The sequence below is a fragment of the Macrobrachium rosenbergii genome, chromosome 18 (genome assembly GCF_040412425.1).
Source record: "Macrobrachium rosenbergii isolate ZJJX-2024 chromosome 18, ASM4041242v1, whole genome shotgun sequence".
Taxonomy (NCBI): Eukaryota; Metazoa; Arthropoda; class Malacostraca; order Decapoda; family Palaemonidae; genus Macrobrachium; species Macrobrachium rosenbergii.
Window position 1 is genome coordinate 3,562,069 of NC_089758.1, and position 22,651 is coordinate 3,584,719.

Below are 22,651 nucleotides of genomic sequence, written 5' to 3' on the forward strand. Positions count from 1 at the left end.
AAAAAAAAAAAAAACCAACGGCGAACAAATGTGGGTGACTCCGGAGTGCAATGCAAATGATGAAATCGATTGAATGTGAGCAGCCTGCATGGCGCAAATGGTGGGGGGAGGGGGGGCGCCAGCTGGGGATGTTGGGGCAGGGGAGGGTGGTAAGCTTGATGAGATTCAAACACGTGCAATGAATGCGCGGAATCCTATTAAAAAACTAAAACTCAGAGAGAGAGAGAGAGAGAGAGAGAGAGAGAGAGAGAGAGAGAGAGAGAGAGAGAGAGAGAGAGAGAATAACCAACGAAGAGAAACTCCGAAACTGCGTTTTCAAAACCTAATAAATAGAAAGCTAAATCTGACAAAAGATAAATACTTTTCAAAGAACACTTTCACAATAATAATAAAATATGAGGAAATGAACTTTGGCAAGGCCTCCCATTTGACACAATACAAATGCCTTCTGCATACTTCCATACACATCTGCATACGAGCATGACAAGTTCTTTCCTTATCGAAGGTAATCACCCATGGAAAATTTGTGTACAAATACTCACGCAATCCAACAAATGCAACCCACAAGAACGAAGGAATGCAACCATCAGAAAAATGAGTGATTTCATAGCTGTGTCACGTAAAAAAAAAAAAACCTGCTTTGATTAAGATAACTGATAAGCTTTCATAAAAAAGGGAGTCTCTCCTAAATTAACAGCCATGTTTAATGATTACAAATTCATGTGCAACAGACTATGACTTTAAATTCCAAAGTTAATCGGCTGCTTTTACAGTGGATGTAATGGAATGCTCATCCGTCTCATTTATATTCTATTAAACATGTTTCCCTAACATTTAAATTCGGAATAAAAACAACTGAAAAACAACCGAAGTTTCCAGAGCTGGACAATCATTCTTAATCACAACGCGACGATACTGTCACCTTACTTTTAACTTGCTGAGAAAGGAAATATTTCCACTACATCCATTTTCGGTACAATTTCCAAAAGTGCTCGTAAAAATCAAAACCAAGGTTGATTCAAATTCAAAGTTCCAGTCACATTAAAACAAAAATACAGGAATCAAACGTCATACACGAAACAATCGACAAACGTCATGCGCAGATGAACTGGTGAAATGCAAGTCAGTTACCCGTTTAGTTTACATATCGGAGAAAAGCTGGAAAAACACAACCGAGGTAAACTTTAGAAGGTATAACAAACAAACAGAAACGTACAACGCAGCACACGGAACAATATAGACAGGAGGCGCAAAATACTTTTAAGTTAAAATAGCCATAATCTCTTAAAAGGATTTCAAATCATGGCTGAACCGGTATTAAATACTGAAGGGGATACCAACGGGAATAAAGAATGGGACTTAACAATGAACCTAATCCCGGGTACCCCTACCCCCATGGGTCAAGAGCACCCCCCCAACACCCTAACCTCTCTCTCTCTCTCTCTCTCTCTCTCTCTCTCTTTACCATTACGGAACCAGGCGAACTCAACCGATGAATTTAGCAGGACGCAACCACATGAACGTATTTAGAAAACTCTTTCAAGTCATAAATATTCCAACTGTTTTCCGACGTTTTAATTTTCACGGGAGTTGTGAACGCTCATTTATTACAGGAAAAAAAAAATCATTCTTCTAATTGAAAACATGATGAGAATGGCATCTACAGTGGTGACTGGAAATCACTGGCAGCCAGAAACCTGGGCGATATGAATAACATAGGACTGGCCGAGGCGCACCCTGCTCCAGATGGCACATTCTCATGATTTATAAGCCAAAGGCTTAGATACAGACTCTTGATCAAAGTCCATGATCCGCGTTCAACGAACAGGATTTACCAGCACTCCTAAAGGGCAACCGACGGGACTCATACGTCTATGCATGTGGGTCCTGCTCATTATTTAACTCGGGTTCAGGAAGTATAATGTACAATAAATTTGCGTGATACACACTTATATAATGTACAGCAAATTTACGTGATACACTTATATAATGTACATCAAATTTACGTGATAAGACTCTTAAACTGAAATTCAAACCCAATACAAAACTGACTATTACAAAAATGCGTGAATTACCCACGAAAGTGCTTTAAGAGTTGCTGGATTTATAGTTGTGAGCTAAGTTTCCTTAACTAGAAAACAATCAAAATGAACTTAAATCCGAGGTCTTGGAAGTCGTATTGTGAAACCACTTGGAAGCACATATTTTCTTATCGTTTCCATTATCGTTGTAGTTCGTCACAAGGCAATAAGTCCTATTCGTATTACCGTCCCCTAATAACCCCTGTCCACATCTGATACAGTCTTTACCTACCTTTCATTATTAACCGTCTTAGGAGGGGTGCACATACTTCCTTTCATATAAAAGGTTCTACTGTTTTCAACTGTACCACAAGCAGGTACCTGTTAGCAAAGTATCTTTAATGATCATGAGATCGCTTTTTAAATTTGATGCTCAATTCAAAGGTGTCTGCGCTTAAGGTGCTCAATTCAAAGGTGTCTGCGCTGAAGGTGCTCGATTCAAAGGTGTCTGCGCTGAAGGTGCTCGATTCAAAGGTGTCTGCGCTTAAGGTGCTCGATTCAAAGGTGTCTGCGCTGAAGGTGCTCGATTCAAAGGTGTCTGCGCTGAAGGTGCTCGATTCAAAAGTGTCTGCGCTTAAGGTGCTCCATTCAAAGGTGTCTGCGAGTAAGGTGCTCGATTCAAAGGTATCTGCGCTGAAGATGCTCGATTCAAAGGTGTCTGCGCTTAAGGTGAAATTCACCCAGGCCACTGAACCTTAAAGAAACGATGACAATAAACAAAGAAAAATGATGGAAATAAAGCCGTCCCTTCGTGATATCTGTCTGTTTTCTATAGTTTGACAGTGTAGAGCATATACTTTCAAAGCTTACGTTGTCTCTTTGCTTACAGTTTGTAATTTAACGATAACTTTATTCCTCTTTCCCTGTTATCTAAACTGACTACAAACTGAAAGTAACATTTATTCTCTAATTTTTAATTCCACAATCTTGATGTATTTTAAACTGCTGTGCTTCTACTGTTATTATTTATAAAAATAAATCTCATAACACATTTTTTAAATTATTTTCCTACGCTTACCATAAAAAATTACTTACGAGGTTCGAGCCAGGAAATTCCGATTATTATTATTATTATTATTATTATTATTATTATTATTAATGTTTTTGTTGTTGTTGTTGTTGTTGTTGTTGTTATTCAGAAGATAAACACCTATGCGTATGGAACAAGCCTGCAAGGGCCACTGACTTGAAATTCAAGCGCCCAAAGATTATGGTGTTTTTTTGAGAGATAATAGGAAATAAGAAAAGATCAGTTATTAGAAAATAAAGATAAATCAACAAACTGATGAATATATAAAAAATGTAAAAAAAATTATATAAAATTACAAAGAGAATTATTTTAGGGTAGAAATGAATGTTACGTACCGCCTGCGATCTACGCTTCAATCTACTGTACAGTGCATATTTCGACAGAGGCCAATATTATAAGAGGGACAGATCCTGGATTTGGACAAGTATTATTGTACTTGGGTCCACGGAGCGTTATACTTTAACTAGAGGAACTAGTTCCTCGTTGGACATGTCGGTAGAGTTCTCGGCTAGCCCTCTGCTAGTCCCGAGTTCGAGTCTCCGTCCGGCCAATGAAGAATTAGAGGAATTTATTTCTGGTGATAGAAATTCATTTCTCGGTATAATGTGGTTCGGATTCCAAAATAAGCTGTAGGTCCCGTTGCTCGGTAACCAATTGGTTCTTAGCCACGTAAAATAAGTCTAATCCTTCGAGCCAGCCCTAGGAGAGCTGTTGATCAGCTCAGTAGTCTGGTTAAACGAAGGTATACTTAAGGAACTTTATGGCTTCCGTGGAAACCCTCTTAAAAAATCGCCTACAAAACTAGATCCACTCCGGATTTTCCGGTATACTGGATTTAAATTGTTCGGGTGACTGAGGTTCCAAATGATCACATGCCATAACATAACCTAAATGCACCTCTAAATGTATTATGACGTATACATATATTCACCAGAGAGAGAGAGAGAGAGAGAGAGAGAGAGAGAGAGAGAGATAGAGAGAGAGAGAGAGAGAGAGAGAGAGAGAGAGCGCTAAATAAGCATACTTAAGTGAATGCACTTAGCATAATGTTTAGATACTGATCGCGTCATACAAAAAGGAAAATGTATGCAATCAGCTAAAACACCACGAAAGAATAAACTAAAAAATCGAAAGAAACTGTTCATTTTCATACAGTAAAATATTAAATGCAATCCGTGTTGCTTTTAATAATGCTGAAATGATAATTACCACAACAGCAAACTAATTCGAACATTTAGTAAATGTAATCACAATGAAAAACTACAACAGTGGTGATGAAAAGACGTGAACCTGATAACCTCTGCAAATGGTAGTGTCCTAAAGGAAGAAAAGGAGACTGCTCCCTAATGAAGAAAGCGAGGTCAGAGGTGAGGGAAGATGGAGGCACTATTGACGTGTAAGTTACAAATACCATCTACGCTGTTTATCCTGTTTGACTCTATGCCATCCACGCCTCGCGTCTTTTACAACCCTCTTCATCTACATCTAGACAAGCCCTGAATCGATCCAGGGATCTTCAATAAAAGTTATGAGCAAATGGAAATACTTTAGAAACTGAGTGCGGGCACATACACACGAGGAGAGAATTTTACTCCATGTAAAATCTACCCAAAATACTGTCGAAAGACCCTTTTCAGGTCATGGAACAACAAAGTTCATGGCACTTTAGTATAACAGTAACCCCTTAATTTTAGGATGGAAGAAATAAACTGTGAAGGTTTTACAGTATTGATTATTAACAAAAACTGTGTTTGATGAACACGTTTTTGTTCATCAGACTTGAAAGCGAACCGCAACGCCGCTTGACATCCAACCACAAGGATCATTTTCAAAAGGCTGTACACGGACTGCAGTGAAGTAGAGCTCGACCAACACATTTTGACTGGAAATCTTTTTCTCCGCAATGAGCGTTCTTTAAATCAATCCCATTCCAGGCTTGTGGGTTATTTATTTGGTCGCAAACAACTGCTAGAATCTCGAAGATGGCTCCCACACTCTGAGAAAAAGCACGGATTCATAAAGAGCAAAAAAAAAAAAAAAAAAGTAAATAAAAATTAAATGTTTTCCTTATCTATACAATCATGCAATTTTAAAAAAACTACCATTAACAATAACTGATCTTCAATTATAGTCCCCAACTGGTCTTGCTCAAAATAAAAGCTAAAACTTGTCCCCAACTGGACTTGCTCAAAATAAAAGCTAAAACTTGAACATTTTAAATCGTATTTTCTCTATCACCACAATTCCGAATATCTGATGGACCAAAACTTGCTTAACTATTATAATTCTCAGGATGACGCCCACATGAAAGTATTTTAAGGCAAACTGAAGATAAAAATGGGAGGGAGCTGATTTTAGGACAAGGAGAATCGATAAGCCCCGACACAGTAGGACTTCAGACCAAACATCGAGCTATCAGAAGGCCCATAAATATCTCCCAGTAAGCCACATATGTGGATGTAAGGGAAAAAGCCGGAGAAAAAAAAAAGGAAGTTTCATTCCCCAGCAGTGACTTGTCATCTGAGATGTTAAAGGGGATATAGGAGTAAATCCCATATGAGGCGACTTCTCTGTAGATATTTCAATTAAAGAGGAACTACAGACGCCACTTCCCCGTTAGCCTACATTCATTCTGGGCTAAGGATTACATGGAGGATTCAACATATTTTCGGAAACAAAACCAAACGAACATATTTGTGTCTTGATCATTAAACACGTTCATTTCTATCATACACTAATATGAGTACACTGATATGAGCATGAAATTCTAAGAAAGCTCCCGACTACTCACAAACTTCGGAATTCAAATATCGAACTTTCTATATGTGTGGAGTAAACCAGTACTGACTGACATCAACTCACACTTATACTTTCAAAGCCACTTAACATTAAGAAACATCAGAAAAATAGGCACTGTGGAGTCATGAGCCTCAATAATAGTAAACAGAGTGCCAGAGAAACGAGGGCACTGAAAGTAACGGCGTTCTATGACTTGGAGAAGAGTACTCGAGGACTGCAGACCTTACAAGGACCCTTATGAATGGCTTAACAGTGCCAGGGTAAACTAGGCTAACGAGGACACTACCCGGCATCATCTGGTTATTTACGTACTCCGTCTACACAACACCGTTTATCACGGCCACTGCCACACCACCAAGGATGCGCTATTAAACAGAATAAAATCTATAAACACCAGAACGGCAAGAGTTCTATACGATGTTTCTAACTGACTATCATCAAAACCATAGCAAATTTTTAAAGGATATATTCATGTTCGTACAATGAAGCTTTGAGTTTTAATATAAGGGCTAAACAAAACTAGAGACTGAAAAAGCCTTCATAATTAGTATTTATCTTGCGGAAGAGAAAAACAAATAAAAACTTTTAAACTAGGTACCGCTGGCACTCGTAAAGAGGATTTGACTACATCAGTTTTGACTGGTTCAATAAAATGTCTTTATACAACATGATCTCCTCAAGATATTTTCGTAATATTTGAGAGAGAGAGAGAGAGAGAGAGAGAGAGAGAGAGAGAGAGAGAGAGAGAGAGAGAGAAATTTACTGGTAAGTGTAATTTTTAAACAATTTAAATCAGGGTAACCTCTACTTAAAAAAAAAACCCTCTTCATGGAAGCAATGAATTTACTCATTTTCAAATAAGAAATCTGAACAGTAATTGTGTGTGTGTATGTATGTATGTATGTATGTATGTATGTATGTATGTATGTATGTATGTATATATGTATATATGTATATGTATATATATATATATATATATATATATATATATATATATATATATATATATATATATATATATATATATACATATCATGAAACAGAATAATTAGTTAGTAAAAAAAAGGAAAAGATTCCCACTCGTCTGGTATAGCTTTTAGTCTGGCCTGCTACAGAAGCCAAATATACCTCACTTTATAGCGCCTTAGAACGGTTTACCCTAGGATAGAAAATCTTCACCGATGCAATGAGCCTTCCCACACAAATGCAGATATTGGCCCAATAAATTTATGATTCGTTAACAACGCACTGGACACCAATCTTTAGTGAGAAAGATTTAAATATTTGCTAAATTACGGGCAAATAACAAAGATATGCAAATTACTAGACCAGACAAAGGCAAAGGTCCTCCTATCCGAAATACAACTGAATGTCTCGAAAAAGCTGAAAATACTTCCTAAATAATTCTAAATTTTCAGAACTAATTAATCGTGATTTTTGTGACAAAAAAGCTGAAAATATATCCTAAATAATTCTAAATTTTCAGAATTAATTAAGCCTGATTTTTGTGACAATCTTAAAATCGAAGACCGCACTGACCGATTCTTGAAATATTTAAAGGATATCATGTATAAAAACAGACATGTACCAATCTCTTTATATCATGGGGCACCTTCTGGTATTTTTTATGGTTTCACAACATCACACAAATACGTACGACACCTCAGATCAAAGCCCTTAGTACTTTATTTGTTCAGTTTTTAAAAAAGCGGTTTTATGTCCGATTCCGATTGGATGTGGGATCACTGCTTGCTAATGTACCTATAGATGTTATTATTCAGATCATTTTAAATAAGATTTTAATCAACTATGACAGTTTTTAATTTGAATCAGCAACCTTTGGAGTAAAACCAGTTAAAATTTGTTAAAGTGCAAAAAATTAAAATAAAAAAGTTGGGATGGGAATTAGATGTCAATTAAATATTTTTTAACGTTAATTATTTCTTCATGGTGAGGAGCAATGGGGACCGATTGCCTTACCAATAGTTTGTAAGATTTTCTGTTAAAAACAATGAAAGTGTCCAGAACTGTTAATTGGAACTTTTTTTTTTTAAATCGGATTTGCTAAAGTAATTAAAAACTGTTATAGTTGATTAAAATATCATATAAAATTACCTGAATAAAAACATCAGGTAATTTTATATGAGATTTTAATCAACTATGACAGTTTTTAATTACTTAAGCAAATCGGATTTGAAAAAAAAAAGTTCCAATTAGCAGTTCTGAACACTTTCACTGTTTTTAACAGAAAATCTTACAAACTATTGGTAAGGCAATCGGTCCCCATTCGGCCTCACCATGAAGAAATAATTAACATTAAAAAACATTTAATTGACATCTGATTCTCATCCCAATTTTTTTTTTTTTTTTTTTTTTTTTGCACTTTAACAAATTTTAACTGGTTTTGCTCCAAAGGTCGCTTATCTTACTGTCCATAAAATGCTTCTTACTGCCAGTATTCCCTGATACAAACGACTTTTTTTTATAATTTATGCAAGGACATTAACCATCACATTCCACTTTTAAATATAAACAATACCGAGAAACCCTTTATTTATTGGTTCACTGAAAAATCCTTTATTTATTGGCTCACTATTTAAATTCAAAGAAAAACTGAAACTCCTTAATGGCCTCTGGTGGATTACCCAAGATGTGACCTGGGGACAAAATGTCAGCTTCACACGGAGGCTGCTGAGTGTGAGGTTAGATTCTCATCGTGTGTTTCTTACAGAACAGGAGTTAAATTATCGAACCCTGAATTCTCTCAAACTATATTAGAACATGCAAATAACTGTAAAAACACAACAAAATAAGATTCTGAATTATTGAATAGGGCCCCGAATGACCAACTCTTGACAATTCTTGGACGATGGTTTATTAAACAGATTGCTCCCAAATTAACCTCCCAGAACCTCTGTCAAGCCTCTGTACCTGGCCTGAGTTTTCTTAGTACCCTAAAGTGCCCCTGTTAGTCACTCGAATTTTTCTGCTGAACTTTTACGAGTCGCCTCCTCTTCTTTTTAAATGTATAATTATCACGATTTTATTATCTTCAATTTTTCAGTACAATTTGTATTTGTACTTCTATTTTCATGAGTTTGGTTCATAAATGCTGAACTGCAACAAGGCTGTTTTTCACCTACTTAAAAGTTAAGTATACCTTAGTTTAACCAGACCACTGAGCTGATCAACAGCTCTCTTAGGGCTGGCCCGAAGGATTAGATTTATTTGACGTGGCTAAGAACCAATTGCTTACCTAGCAGCGGGACCTACAGCTTATTGTGGAATCCTAAGCACATTATAGCGAGAAATTAATTTCTATAACCAGTCACCAGAAATAAATTCATCTCATTCTTCACTGGCCGGTCGGAGATTCGAACTCGCAGCCAGCAGTACTTAGATAGATAGATAGATAGAAATATACATAAATATATGTACACAATTATACACACACCTATATTAGACGGCACAATTTTTTTGAGATAAAAACAGTGAAAACTTTGATAAAACACACTGCAACTGACGAGTTGACGAAAATCTCCCTAAACATAAGGAGGAAAGTTAATCAGGGGATTATGATCAATAAATAAAACATCAAATCCCGGCTACCACGGCCTTTAATGGGTACATTCCAAAAATAGCAATATCGGCCAGGCTTCTGCTGGACTGCCTCCGCCAACACCAACACCAACACCAACACCAACAAACAGACAAACACAGATGACCTACTTTTCAATGAAAGAAATAAAAAACTATTTCACATCCGATCTATCAAATCACTGCTAGGGGCGACAGGTGCATTAGCTCAGGACAATAAATAGTGAAGAAGCTTCTGCCCGTAATTACAACTCATTATAGTTTTTTTACGTATGCTGACAAAGGGGGTATACATATAGGCATACATGTACACACACACACACACAACCACACCCTTATACACACACATATACATATATATATATATAATAAATATGCCCACATATACAAAAACATGCGCACACATTATATGTGTACACATTATATACACATATATACATATATATATATATATATATATATATATATATATATATATATATATATATATATATATATATATATATATATATAAACTACATAAATGCATAAACGTTGCCCTAGACCTTTCCCCCTTCAGAGGATGCGGCACCAGAAGGGTAGTGCCCGCCGCCGTCACTTTCAGATTAAGATGACCTCCCCGGCCTTCGTGCAAGCAAATGGAAGCAGACCCGAGCTCTATAATTCACGATCCTATCCCGGAGAGGACGGCCATAGAGGGTCGGGTCAGTGCAACTCGCGACCTATATACGTAACTGACATTTAGCCCCTGTCATACATCATTAATCTGTTCTTCATCCTCAGCAATGGCGCTGTGTTAAACATGAAGCTGTGTATGTGTGTATGCATGTATGTACGCTAGCAGGATTCGAACTTGGGCCTTTGGTCTAAATAACATGACGGACCGTCGACTTTGACCATTCGGATGTTTATTATATAAAAAATATATAATATATACAGTATATATATATATGTATATGTATATATATATATATATATATATATATATATATATATATATATATATATATATATATATATTATATATATTATATACATATATATATATATATATATATTATATTCACAATACACGTTTGATATCCAATTCACAACTATATATATATATATATATATATATATATATATATATATATATATATATATATATATATATATAGTGTGTGTTTATGTGTATGTATGTATGTATGTGAAATATATATATATATATATATATATATATATATATATATATATATATATATATATATATATATATATATATATATATATATATATATATATATATATATATATATATATATAAAATGAGAGGAAAGAGGAAATGATCAAGGCCTGTTTTGCTAAAGTAACTTCCTTTAGCACGCTCCGGCACTACTCTAACTCACAAAGACTAAGCGAATATAAGATAAACTGACGTCGAAATTTCCAAAAATGGTCAAGAAACGCCTAAGCCTTCTCCAGACCGCTGTCCCACAATTCACAGTCAAATGGACGTCTTATTTCTTGGTGTATTATTCTTTACTGCTCAACTGCATCCTTCAAAAACAACCAAACATAAATGTCTCGGAGAAAGTACGAGCGGCAGGGGCTGAGAAAGAGGGGAGGGGGGACAAGGACAAATTCATTCGCTACGTTTCTAGGATTACTTAAAATATGAAACCGAAATGCAGCATGCGATACTAGTTTTTTAAACCCCATACGCGTACTTGAGGGAAAAACACCAGTCACTTTGTTCATAAATCTTCCTTCAATAATACTTTTTAAACATTTCAAAAGAATATGACCATTAATAACGACAGGATTCTGGCCAATAAAGCGTGGCCTTCGAGAAATTTGCCTTCTCAACTCATTTTATTCCCTAATTGCGGGGATGGGCCTCCGAGGAGGAAATATCCAAATGGATACAGTGATTCTGAACAAACCTGCCGTGAATATTAACTGAAAATTTGACAGGGAAGGCTGTTTTCCGGTGATAAAATACAATTTCGTACGTCCCACTGTCTCACTGAAAATATAAACATGCCATGTCCCATACATTCCACACACACACACACACACACAATCATCGTGTTTACCTCCAGACTTCGGTTCTGCCTTTGCAGTTAAAAGGAAAGAGTATTTTAAAACTTATATAAGGGTCAAAATTCTACTCGGTTGCTTTCTTACTTGAATCATTAAAAGATAACTTGAAAACCACAAGTAACAAAAAATGAATAAAAAATACGCTGGTAAAAGTACTCTCAAGTAAAAACTAATCATATTAATTTGGTTAATACTTTATAAATCCAAGAAAGGCAACGGCAGGAAATCTCTCTCGCCACAAGAGGTTACTTTAGTTTATTCATAACCGCAATATTGCCGGTCAAATTACTGGAACCTCATACAGTTGACCTTATTACTGGTATAAAATTTAACTTCTAAATGTAACAAAATACAGTAATTCGTTTTCAACACAGAAGAAATTCATTTCCCGTCATAATGTGGTTCGAATTCCACAATAAGCTGTAGGTCCCGTTGCCAGGTAACCGGTTGGTTCTTAGCCACGTAAAATAAATCTAATCCTTCGGGCCAGCCCTCTCTAGGAGAGCTGCTAATCAGCTCAGTGGTCTGGTTAAACTAAGATATACTTAACAAAGAAATCTGACTGCTTGAATCCTTGTGTAAAAAATAATCCCTCAAAACACGTGAAGATGTTACTGACAACTCACTCATTTGTCAATTGCTTGTATATCCTGAGCCCGTTTCCCGAAAACAAAATGGGAAGTGGATGAAGCGAGTGGTCCAACGCGTTTCTTAAAATATGATTTGGCACTTCCTGAATAGTCAGCTCCCCTGCTAAAATGGGACACCGCGGGGAGTTAAAATTACTCTCGGAGGGGGTTAACTAGTATCAGGTTTTGGGAGAGAATAGTTAGGAAAAAAAAAAAAAAAAACCTGATGGCTTAAAATTATGCCAAGAAACAATTTACACAGACTGGTTATATATATATATATATATATATATATATATATATATATATATATATATATATATATATATATATATATATATATATAATATAAATATAGCTACATTTCAAGAAGTATAAAATAGCTCTTCTAATTCACATCGGGAGTGAAAATAATTTGTCTACATTTTATTTCCTGCCTTTTTACCGGCCCCTTTTTCTAACCGTTCCCTGAACGTCGACCACGCCATAAATTTACACATTTGATGTTCTCAAACATACACCCTTAGGCCAAAAATATCTCTAAAATTATCATCTGACTAAATCCACGTAAAACGGCAGTGGTGGCAACTTTCAAGGAAATGGCAATCTCTCTCTCTCTCTCTCTCTCTCTCTCTCTCTCTCTCTCTCTCTCTCTCTCTCTCTAATGGTGGCAACTGTCATGGAAATGGCAATCTATCTCTCTCTTTCAAGAAATAACTGAATAAGAGATTTACAGATACTTATATAAAGAATACCAATTCTCACCTTCAGCATTCAGTTTATTTGGCTGAAAAAATAACCGATTAAGGTTGAAACTTTTACAGTATCCCATACTATAAAATTAACTGCAATATGAATTGGTTTGGGTCTTCGACTTCATGAATGTTCTACTGGCCTTAACACTGAAAGCGGAGGTCAGAAGAAAATTACCTTTCAGTACGAGAATTAGTTACATTTATAGCAGCAAATATACGAAATGACTTGAAGAGAGAGAGAGAGAGAGAGAGAGAGAGAGAGAGAGAGAGAGAGAGAGAGAGCAAAGCCATATGTGAGCCCTCCAGGACATTCCACACATCTGCCTACCACCCATTTTTCCCTTTCTGCCCACCCACGCTCAGTAGCTCTCATTGTAACCCCACCTACAACTACGCATTTTATTAAGCCGTGAAGTCATTACCAAACATAAGCCCTTCACCGTCTTCACAGGCTTTCCTGAACCTGAACTGATTAAGAGAACAAATTTCACGAGAAAATTTGAATGAAAGTAACGGCATTAAGTCTCGGCAAAATACTAGAGATGATCCTGAGTTCCAGCTACTGAAACAAAATCTCATAAAAGCTGAATGCTTTCACTACTTTTGACAGTTTAAATTATGTATTGCCATAAACAATTAGTCATGCTTCAAACGTCACAACAAATTTTGGGGCAGCTTTTTAATTTTTTTTTTGCAACATTCAATGGCGATAATTTAAAGAGATCAAAAACGAAAGGTATTTCCTAAATCATAAAACTCCTGACACCTGATCAATCATAAATCTATGGAAGTGACATTCAGTTAGCTATGGGAGCCACTAACAGATTTTCACATTAGAAATATATTTCTTCACTCTATGGTTGGTCCCGTCATCTAACTAAGGCCCTAAGCCCCCGGGATACCCACATCTAGACTGAGACCGCAAAAGCTGCACCCAGGTTTCAAACTACGACCATCACAGTGTCACACGCTTGGCAAAAATAAATATGTAACTAAATACACGAAAATGAGTTAATCGGAACAATTGCGTTATAGCTTAGGAAACCTTGAATTTATTTCATAACGTTACTTGTGGCAAACGGAAATCCTGCTTTCACTACTCATATTACTCTGTACCGTACTTGACCAATGAAACCAAAGCGAACCGCTCAAATAATCAATCCAGTATCAATAAAACTGTCATTCATCATCATAAAATTGTCATTCATCATAATGTGGAAAAAATTAAATAAACATCATGGGTAAAATATCCAATGGTCGCGAGTAGTTCTGCCGTAAAAAGAAAACTGAAAGAGTAGAATAAGACATAAATAACGAAATAGAGTCAACAGGAAAAATGTCTTCACACGCAGCTCCACATACCACAATGCCAACTGTTTGTGTCAAGGGCAAGGAAATCATTCAATTTCCTGTTAACACCACAAAAATACATAACGTCATTTTTATTTCTGTATAAAAAGACGAGGGTTATTAGCAGTCTTTAGGCAACGAGAAATGTCACTAGTCAAGCTCAAGGATCTCCAATTTCCCTGTGAAATCATTGCCTAATGCCCTACTGCCACTGCTCTTTTAAACTCTTCAGCAATAACTGACTTTTAAAAAGGTATTGCCATACTTCTAACCATCACAAACGCCAGTATAAAGCTGGCCATCCAAAACAATGGGGGAGGGTGGCATACACTAGGCTGAATTAGCAAACATTGAGGTCTTCAGGTGGCAACCATCTACAGTAACTCTAAACGCGCTTAAATGAGCCTCTACAGAAAAAACAATAAATGGCGAGCAGTTGCTTGGTATCCAAGCAGACACCCTTCATTCAGCAGTCACTCAGGACGTGACACGCTCAAGACATGACACTCAACAGCTACTGCCACCCTCAGCTCTGAAATGACACCAGGTCAAGTTAACGGGGTTCAACAACACCAGAGGTTGTTAGTCATTATCCTCTTGACACAAAGGGTAAATTGGGAATAAATTCACTTAATCTAGACGTCTTTTCCCCATCGACCAATAGGCGAAGACGTTGCAAATCGCTGAAACAGGATTCTGCCCTCGAATGCCTATGGCATATACTCCTTAAAACTCTCATCCCAAAACGAGTGAGAAAACGTTCAAAACCGATATACGACCTTCAGTTACTTTTTACTTATATTTGCCAAAGTTTTATTAGTCTGTGTATGTGTGTGTGTGAAAACTGGGCTGCACTGCTTTTGATAGGAGGATGTCGGTGATATTACATGTTATGACGCTAACCTACGTTCAAAAGAAATCTCCGGCCCGGGCTTAAATGCCATCGACAAAAGGTTATGAGTTGTTTGTTTGTCAAATTTTTATTTGTTCAACAATTGAAAAACACTTTAAGGGTGGTTTATTGGCTGTGTATCTAAAATCCGTCTCTATTTCCGATTCCGCAACGAATTTACTTTCCACCATGACAAGTGACGTAATCGCTGACCAGGAAATACGAACACGGCTTTCGCTTGAAATGTAAACATTCGACGGAAGACTGGCAAACGAATTCTGGGTATTTTTGTCATTCATAAGCCGTCACCACTGTGAATAATGCATTATTAACAACGAAATTATTAAATAAAACTTTCAGACCAAGCCATATAAACCCACTACTCTAAATATACATGGCGAGTGCCTTTTTAGTTATAAAGTATTTATATAACCTCTACGCTATTTAAATGCAAATTAACTTTCCCAGCTATTTCCAGCAAGTTTCGCAAGCTAGGTCACACAGGGCGGTTACAAAGAAAGAAGGAAAATAACGTGAAATTCCCGCGCGACACAAAACTTATTTTCTCCATTTTTTTTAGATATTTTCAACAGAACAACGGGAAATATATAACATTGCTGACCTTTTGTTTACCAACAAAGTTCTCCGTTATCAACCTAAACTTACATTCTTTCCAAGAATGACTTCTTTCGTGCTCCTCACACCTATAAACTTACATTCTTTCCAAGAATGACCTCTTCCGTGCTCCTCACACCTATAAACTTACATTCTTTCCAAGAATTTCTTCTTCCATGCTCCTTACACCTATAGGGAGCAGCTCCATTATTTTTGTCTTTTATTCGTCTTCCATATCTCGTTCGTCATTTACCGAAGCTGGGAGAGATCTCTGCAAGATCTTGACGAAGTTATTGATGTGAAACTGAATACAGCCTCTGAAAGAAGATACCCGATCTCCTTCAACGGCACTATGACGCATTCTACTACTGCTTGTGTCAAATACTGAAAAATCTTCCGCACATTCAGAAATATCACCTAAGCTCTTTAAAAAAATCCGGCAAAACAGTCTGAACAAAACTACCTAGAACATTCATTTTGAACACTGGGTTTTGTCTGCTCGAAGACTGGAAATGCTCCTTAGAGACACATTCTTCTGCAAGACTGTAGATCTTGGATACGTCGGTGGCCTTTTCAAACTGCCTTCGTTAAAATGATAAGTTTGAATATCACTGTTACGTACGAAAATCGGAACGCGATAAGCACTCAACTGATAGTTACAGTTCATCTTTTTTATTAATATTATTATTTATTCTCTCAAAAAATAACGTGCATGCATACGTACGCAATAAAAACAATACCCAAAAACGATGATCACAGCTAAAAGCCTTACAGCCCAAAATAAGGCAAAATAAGTTCTTGCATATAGTTTCACGCCCATTTACAGAATCAGTTACAGAGCATAACCAAAATTATCCATCCCACCCAATGTGAAAAGATTCACTAAGCAACCAAGCTCCAGCCACTGCCCTGCCAACAAAACCTACATCGAGTAAAGGGGGAACCTTGGGCCTGCAAGGGACAGGGATGGTCAAGTCGACCTACGGCAAATAAGCCAGGGCTGAAACCCCCTCGTAAAAAACAATGGAGTCATAACTTTGAAACCATTGTCCTGCCGTAATTTATATCGGGCGAACAGAAAGAGAGTGGTAGGGGCTCTAAGAGCCAAGGGAAAAATAGAATAAAATATAGCTTATGGGTAAAATGAAAACTGAGAAAGAGAAAATCCTACCATGGTAATAAACACGATTTTATTTGACTGTATAACGAAAATAAAGAATTATCTAAATAGGACAAGAATAATGCTGGTTATAAAAACGTGCAACTTATCGCACCTTTTAGTGTGTTTATATGTATGTATGTTTGTCTACATACACACAGTCACACACACATATAGGCTATATATAATAAATATATATATATATATATATATATATATATATATATATATATATATATATATATATATATATATATATATATATATATATATATATATATATATGTATAATATATATGTATAATATATATATATATGTATGTATCTATAATATATAATATATATCTATAATATATATATATATATATATATATATATATATATATATATATATATATATATATATATATATATATATATATATATAAACACATCCTGATTATATCAAAGGCGTCCAGTACGGAAAACCATCAAGAAATCTACGAAAAAATGAAGGTAGGAGCATTTCCACTGTTCCTCAATTGGTAGGCAAACAAAACGATAACTATGGAAGACCAGTACGCTACCAAGGGAAGCAATACTGATGTTCGACATCGCTTCGTCGCAAAAAGCGGCAGTCTTATAACGTAAGGCAACAACAAACAAAAGCAAAGTGTTCGAGGGGGTTCAAATTTAAAGTGTCCCCATTAGTTCAAGGATGCAAAATCCCGATCTCTTCTTCAACAAGTTTAACACTAAAATGGTTGCGACAAACTTCTCAAATGTCACACCCAAATTTCTAAATCACGTTCTGATCTCTGTCTCTAAACGAGGCTATTTGCAGCTACATCTGTCGCATGATGTTCTCCCCTTGCAACACCCGAGGTCCATTCGTTTCGAATATTTATCCATAACAGACCAAATTCTTCAGACGAATGCATTCAACCTCCACTCCTTCGACTGCTACCCAACAGACCTGCTGGCAAGAGGGACACAACGTCTGGTCATCTAAACAATGGGAATCGCCCTCCAGACACAGTGAACCAAAGGCTTCTCCAAAATATTCCTTCAAATCTATTATAATTACTGTAAGAACATTAAATGTCAAGGAGAAAGGACAAATACAGATCAAACTGAACTGTACACAATCAGCACCCATCCACAACAACATCGTTATCGTCTCTAAATTTACAGTAATAGAGGTTCATAAATTTCAATTACCAGCACCAAACACCGTTCGTCGATCCCTTCAACAACGAGGAGGAAAGACGCCTGAAAGCTCGAGAAGGTAAGTTTTAACAAATAAAAATAACCTCTCCCTTTCGCAACCAATGTTTACCCTACAACCCCCCCACCACCTCCCACCGTTATCAGTATCATCAGTGGCATGCTACGGGCCCTCTCACCAAGGTCGTTTATTTGAACTTTAAAGCGCAAACTCTTGCGACCTTACGGCCTCATTATCACATCCATTATGCTTGCCAGGGCTCGGCGTCAACATTATCAAGCACACTCAGTCCATAAAGCAATAATGGGTTTCAAGTCAACACACTATTCAGATCTCTCTCAACAGCCAAGCCCTTCCTTTCAGTTCGGTTTCTTCCTAGATCCAAGCCATTCCTCACCCACGTTTTGTTTTTCTTACTCTTTTTCCATAGCAACTGCATAATGGCGCGAGAGAGAGAGAGAGAGAGAGAGAGAGAGAGAGAGAGAGAGAGAGAGAGAGAGAGAGAGAGAGAGAGAGAGAGAGAGAGAGTAATGTGCTTTTTAGACTTTACCGAAAAAGGAAAATATCAAGATAGGCCACGCATGCATCTTGAATATGCTGTACATGATCATTATGATGATGAGACCACCACGCACCAAATTTTAGAAGACTGATTACTACCGTGGTCCCAAATTATGCCATGGAGAGTCTCCAGAATAAAAGGGATGAACAGAATAGAATAGAACATAGGATTTAAGCCAAGGGCCAAGCCCTGGGAGCTATGTCATTCAGCGCTGAAACGGAAATCGACAGTAAAAAAAGGTTTGAAAGGTGTAACAGGAGGGAAACCTCGCAGGTTTGCAGAGGGCGGAAAGTAAGATGGAAGAAAGAATATGACCGGAGGTACAGTAAAAGGAATGAAAGGGATTGCGGCTAGGATAAAAGGGATGTCGTCTCCCTATCAAATGTAATTCTGGATTATTTACCTGCAAAGCTATAACACTAATTCTACCACTCTTTAGTAGTTTACTCTTTGCAAGAATAAACTACCAAATTCAGCTAAGTATTTTACTTCAACTGAACATTAGCGCGAAGAATTCAGTCTCCCGATGAAATCCTGAGGTAATGGGCATATACTTATTGCGTACAGCACTTGTTCTGAAACCGTAACATGAAGACTTCTTGAACAAGGGGGTAGGTGGGGTTATAACCAAAACCAAGGGATATCTTTTACTTGCTCAAATAGATTTCCAAACAATCCTAAGTTCCTGTGTGTTTCTGGAAAGACACTGGGTAGGATAGTAACCGAACACGATTATGAAGCTAAAAGAAATCCAAAAATTATTTCAGTCCCCGAATCATACTTGGTCCAAAAGTAAGCTTTCAAAAGAGACCATAACGCCCCACCAAGGTTTGGTGGTTCACGAGATGAAACATTGCATGATAAACATATTACGTTTAATATAATGGACACAATCGTACTTGGCTTACCTAAAAGAACTTTACTGAATGTTTTTATAAGGAAAATGTTTATGTTTTGCCGTAATCAAAAAAACCGAAAACAAGACTGAAAAGAGTAATTGTGTCCAAACTTTGGAGGTTCAAGGTAAAGTCGTCACCCCTCTCCCCCTCCTTGTCCCAAGCAACAACTATTCTTTCTTTATTAGCTATACGGGGAAAGTTACCCAACCAAATATACAAGGCAGAGCTAGTTCCTGATACATGTCAACAGAGACTAATTTTACCCCGTTTCCTGTACGCTCGAGGGGCATTAAAAGGCCAAGAAAATTTAGACAATAATAATGCAAAAAAAAAAAATCACAAATTCTTTATAAAAAAAACTCACGTATCTCGTTAAAACACCACAAACGTGACTTTTCTTTTCCAGGTAAAGTGTCATTTCCGATAAACATGTTACATAACATGGTACATTCCAAAAGGTTGTGTAAGGGCTGAGTGCAACAATTAGGCCCTATAGCAATTTTCAACCCTTCAGTGCTCTCTACTTTGCTGAAAAAGGACATGTAAGCGCTTACGTAAGGATCTCGAATCTATATACCTCATCTTAGATAGTTTGCCTACAGGAAACACAACCTTGACTTTTGGAGCTTCATAGCTCTAAAAGTCACATACATTGTCACGACTTTTTCAATGATTCCATTGCTACCAATAATTGGGTTCATCATGGTCTCTCTCTCTCTCTCTAATATATACATATTTATACATATATTTATGTATATATAATTTATATATATAAATATATACAAAACACACACGTATATAATATAATATATATATATATATATATATATATATATATATATATATATATATATATATATATATATATATATGATCCCCAGCAACATCTGTCGATGGGGCTCATAGTTAAGACAGACGTACAGTATCTTGTCTCATGTTCCAAAGTGACCTCCTTGTTTTTTGTTTTTAATAGTGCCATTACTTTTGGTGTCGTAACTAACATACACAACATACAGTGACAAAGTTAACTCCTGTTGGAGTTATTCACTTCTCGAGGTACAGTATAATACTGTTGCCTGAATGAACAAGAAATCTAGATCAGTTCGTAAGCAGGACATTCATTTACAAGTAATCGTGAGACTGAACCAAAGCAAAACAAACTTTGTAGTTTAACCAACCTAGCACTATCCTCCCATCCACTCACAAACGGATACATGGATGGATGGGATTGTCTTTAATTGTAAAGGTCGGGGCACTGGGCCCACAAGGTGACGCAGTGCCAATGTATTTTACCATACCTGGTGTTGCCTTCAAATCCAAGCTTTCATTTCCACAGCCAGTCCAAGGCGTACCATCTAACACTGCCAGAAAACTAGCTTTACCTGGCATGGGTACATTAATGGCAAACAAAAAGCCAGAAAATCTAAAATACTGATCACATTAACACGCATACACTAAGTTTCATAAAACCTCGCTTCACGTTTTCTAATGTTTATGCAACATAGTACAGCTCGACTACTTGAGGGGTTTTCCCAGTTGAACAGGAAATAGAAGTAAGGTCATCAACGGCCTCAAGTACTTGACGCTCGCATACTAACCATTAATCTTACCCGAGTGTTAAAAGACATGACAAATTGTGTCGAAGCTATCATAAACATAAAAAAATAAAAAAAAAAGATACCTTTGCCAAAGCAAGTCTTTTCGTAAATACATATAGAAGTTCTCTAGAGTACTATACATGGCGTAGGTGTTTTAGCAAATCCTATTTCAACTAGACTCTAAAGAGATAATTAATAAAATTAAAGGATAAGAATATTAATTTTATTGCAAGCAGCAACTATACACAAGTAAACTCATACAAAAACAAGAATCTGCACCTCACTCAACGTCAATTGCTGTAAACTAAATACTAAACCATGTGTCGATAAAATAATCTTGACTAGATTTCTCGAATACTAATCCTTAAAGTAAAAATAAATAAAGCTTCTAGAGCAATTCGAAAAGAAAGACTTGATCGCATCTGGGATAACCAAATAGAAATACGAGTACGAAAATAAGCAACAGGAAAAAATCTAAAAGATGGATCCTCGTCAAAACCCACAGTCAATCAACAAACAAAATTGGATTAAGACATTCAGCTAATTATATATGTAGTCTTTGGAGTACTCTGGCGCATGACTCTCTCTCTCACAAACACACATACACACACGAACACAATTGTACTCAGAAGAGTACGCAGTTCACGTATTCTAAGAAACAAAATCTTGTATACACGCGTTGATAAAACGCTCGCGGAAAAAGACTGCATGATATAATGTAATTCGTACAAAACTTATATATTTTAAAAAACAAAAATAAATACACATTCATCATACACTTAGGGAAATTACTTTATCAAAAAACAGTCACGTAATACAACACAATCACTTCAGTTTGGTGGCAAAAGCTCTTTAATGAGTGGACGGTGCATGGAAAGATGACAGGAGGGGGCGTGACAAAAAAGGAAAAGAAAAGGAATGAATGGGTGCACAAGCCGAGAGTAGAAAACTGAATGGAATGGGAAGAAGTTTAAGGTAAACAGGGATCGGAGCCAAGTGGCAATGATATGCGGGCGAGTAAAGGTGGCGCAGCACGCATGCGCGCTCACATACTGGACGGGACAGTGATGAAGGAGAGAGGAATAGGCTGCTCCACTGGGAAAACTGGAAAAAACTTAATAATCTAAAGGTAACCAATATCCTGTGTACTTAATGTTGCACTGCGTTACAGTAATTGTTCACACGCGTACAAAAAAGTATAGCCGTGTGATCTGTAAATGTTAACTGCAAACAAGCAGTGAATGTTATAGAAACGATTTATCATACCATCAGTTTTAAAGAGTGAGGACAAGGGATTACAAAATACAGCTTATTTATCGGAGCGAGGCAACCAAGAACACCTCAAGCATATCTCTCTCTCTCTCTCTCTCTCTCTCTCTCTCTCTCTCTCTCT

At 36.7% G+C, this 22,651-nt stretch overlaps 1 protein-coding gene across 1 annotated transcript in view; it reads right to left on the minus strand.

The window, feature by feature from the left end:
- Positions 1-22,651, minus strand: part of LOC136848043 (ras-related C3 botulinum toxin substrate 1) — a 124,995-nt gene that overhangs the window by 83,680 nt on the left and 18,664 nt on the right. The window lies entirely within an intron of this gene.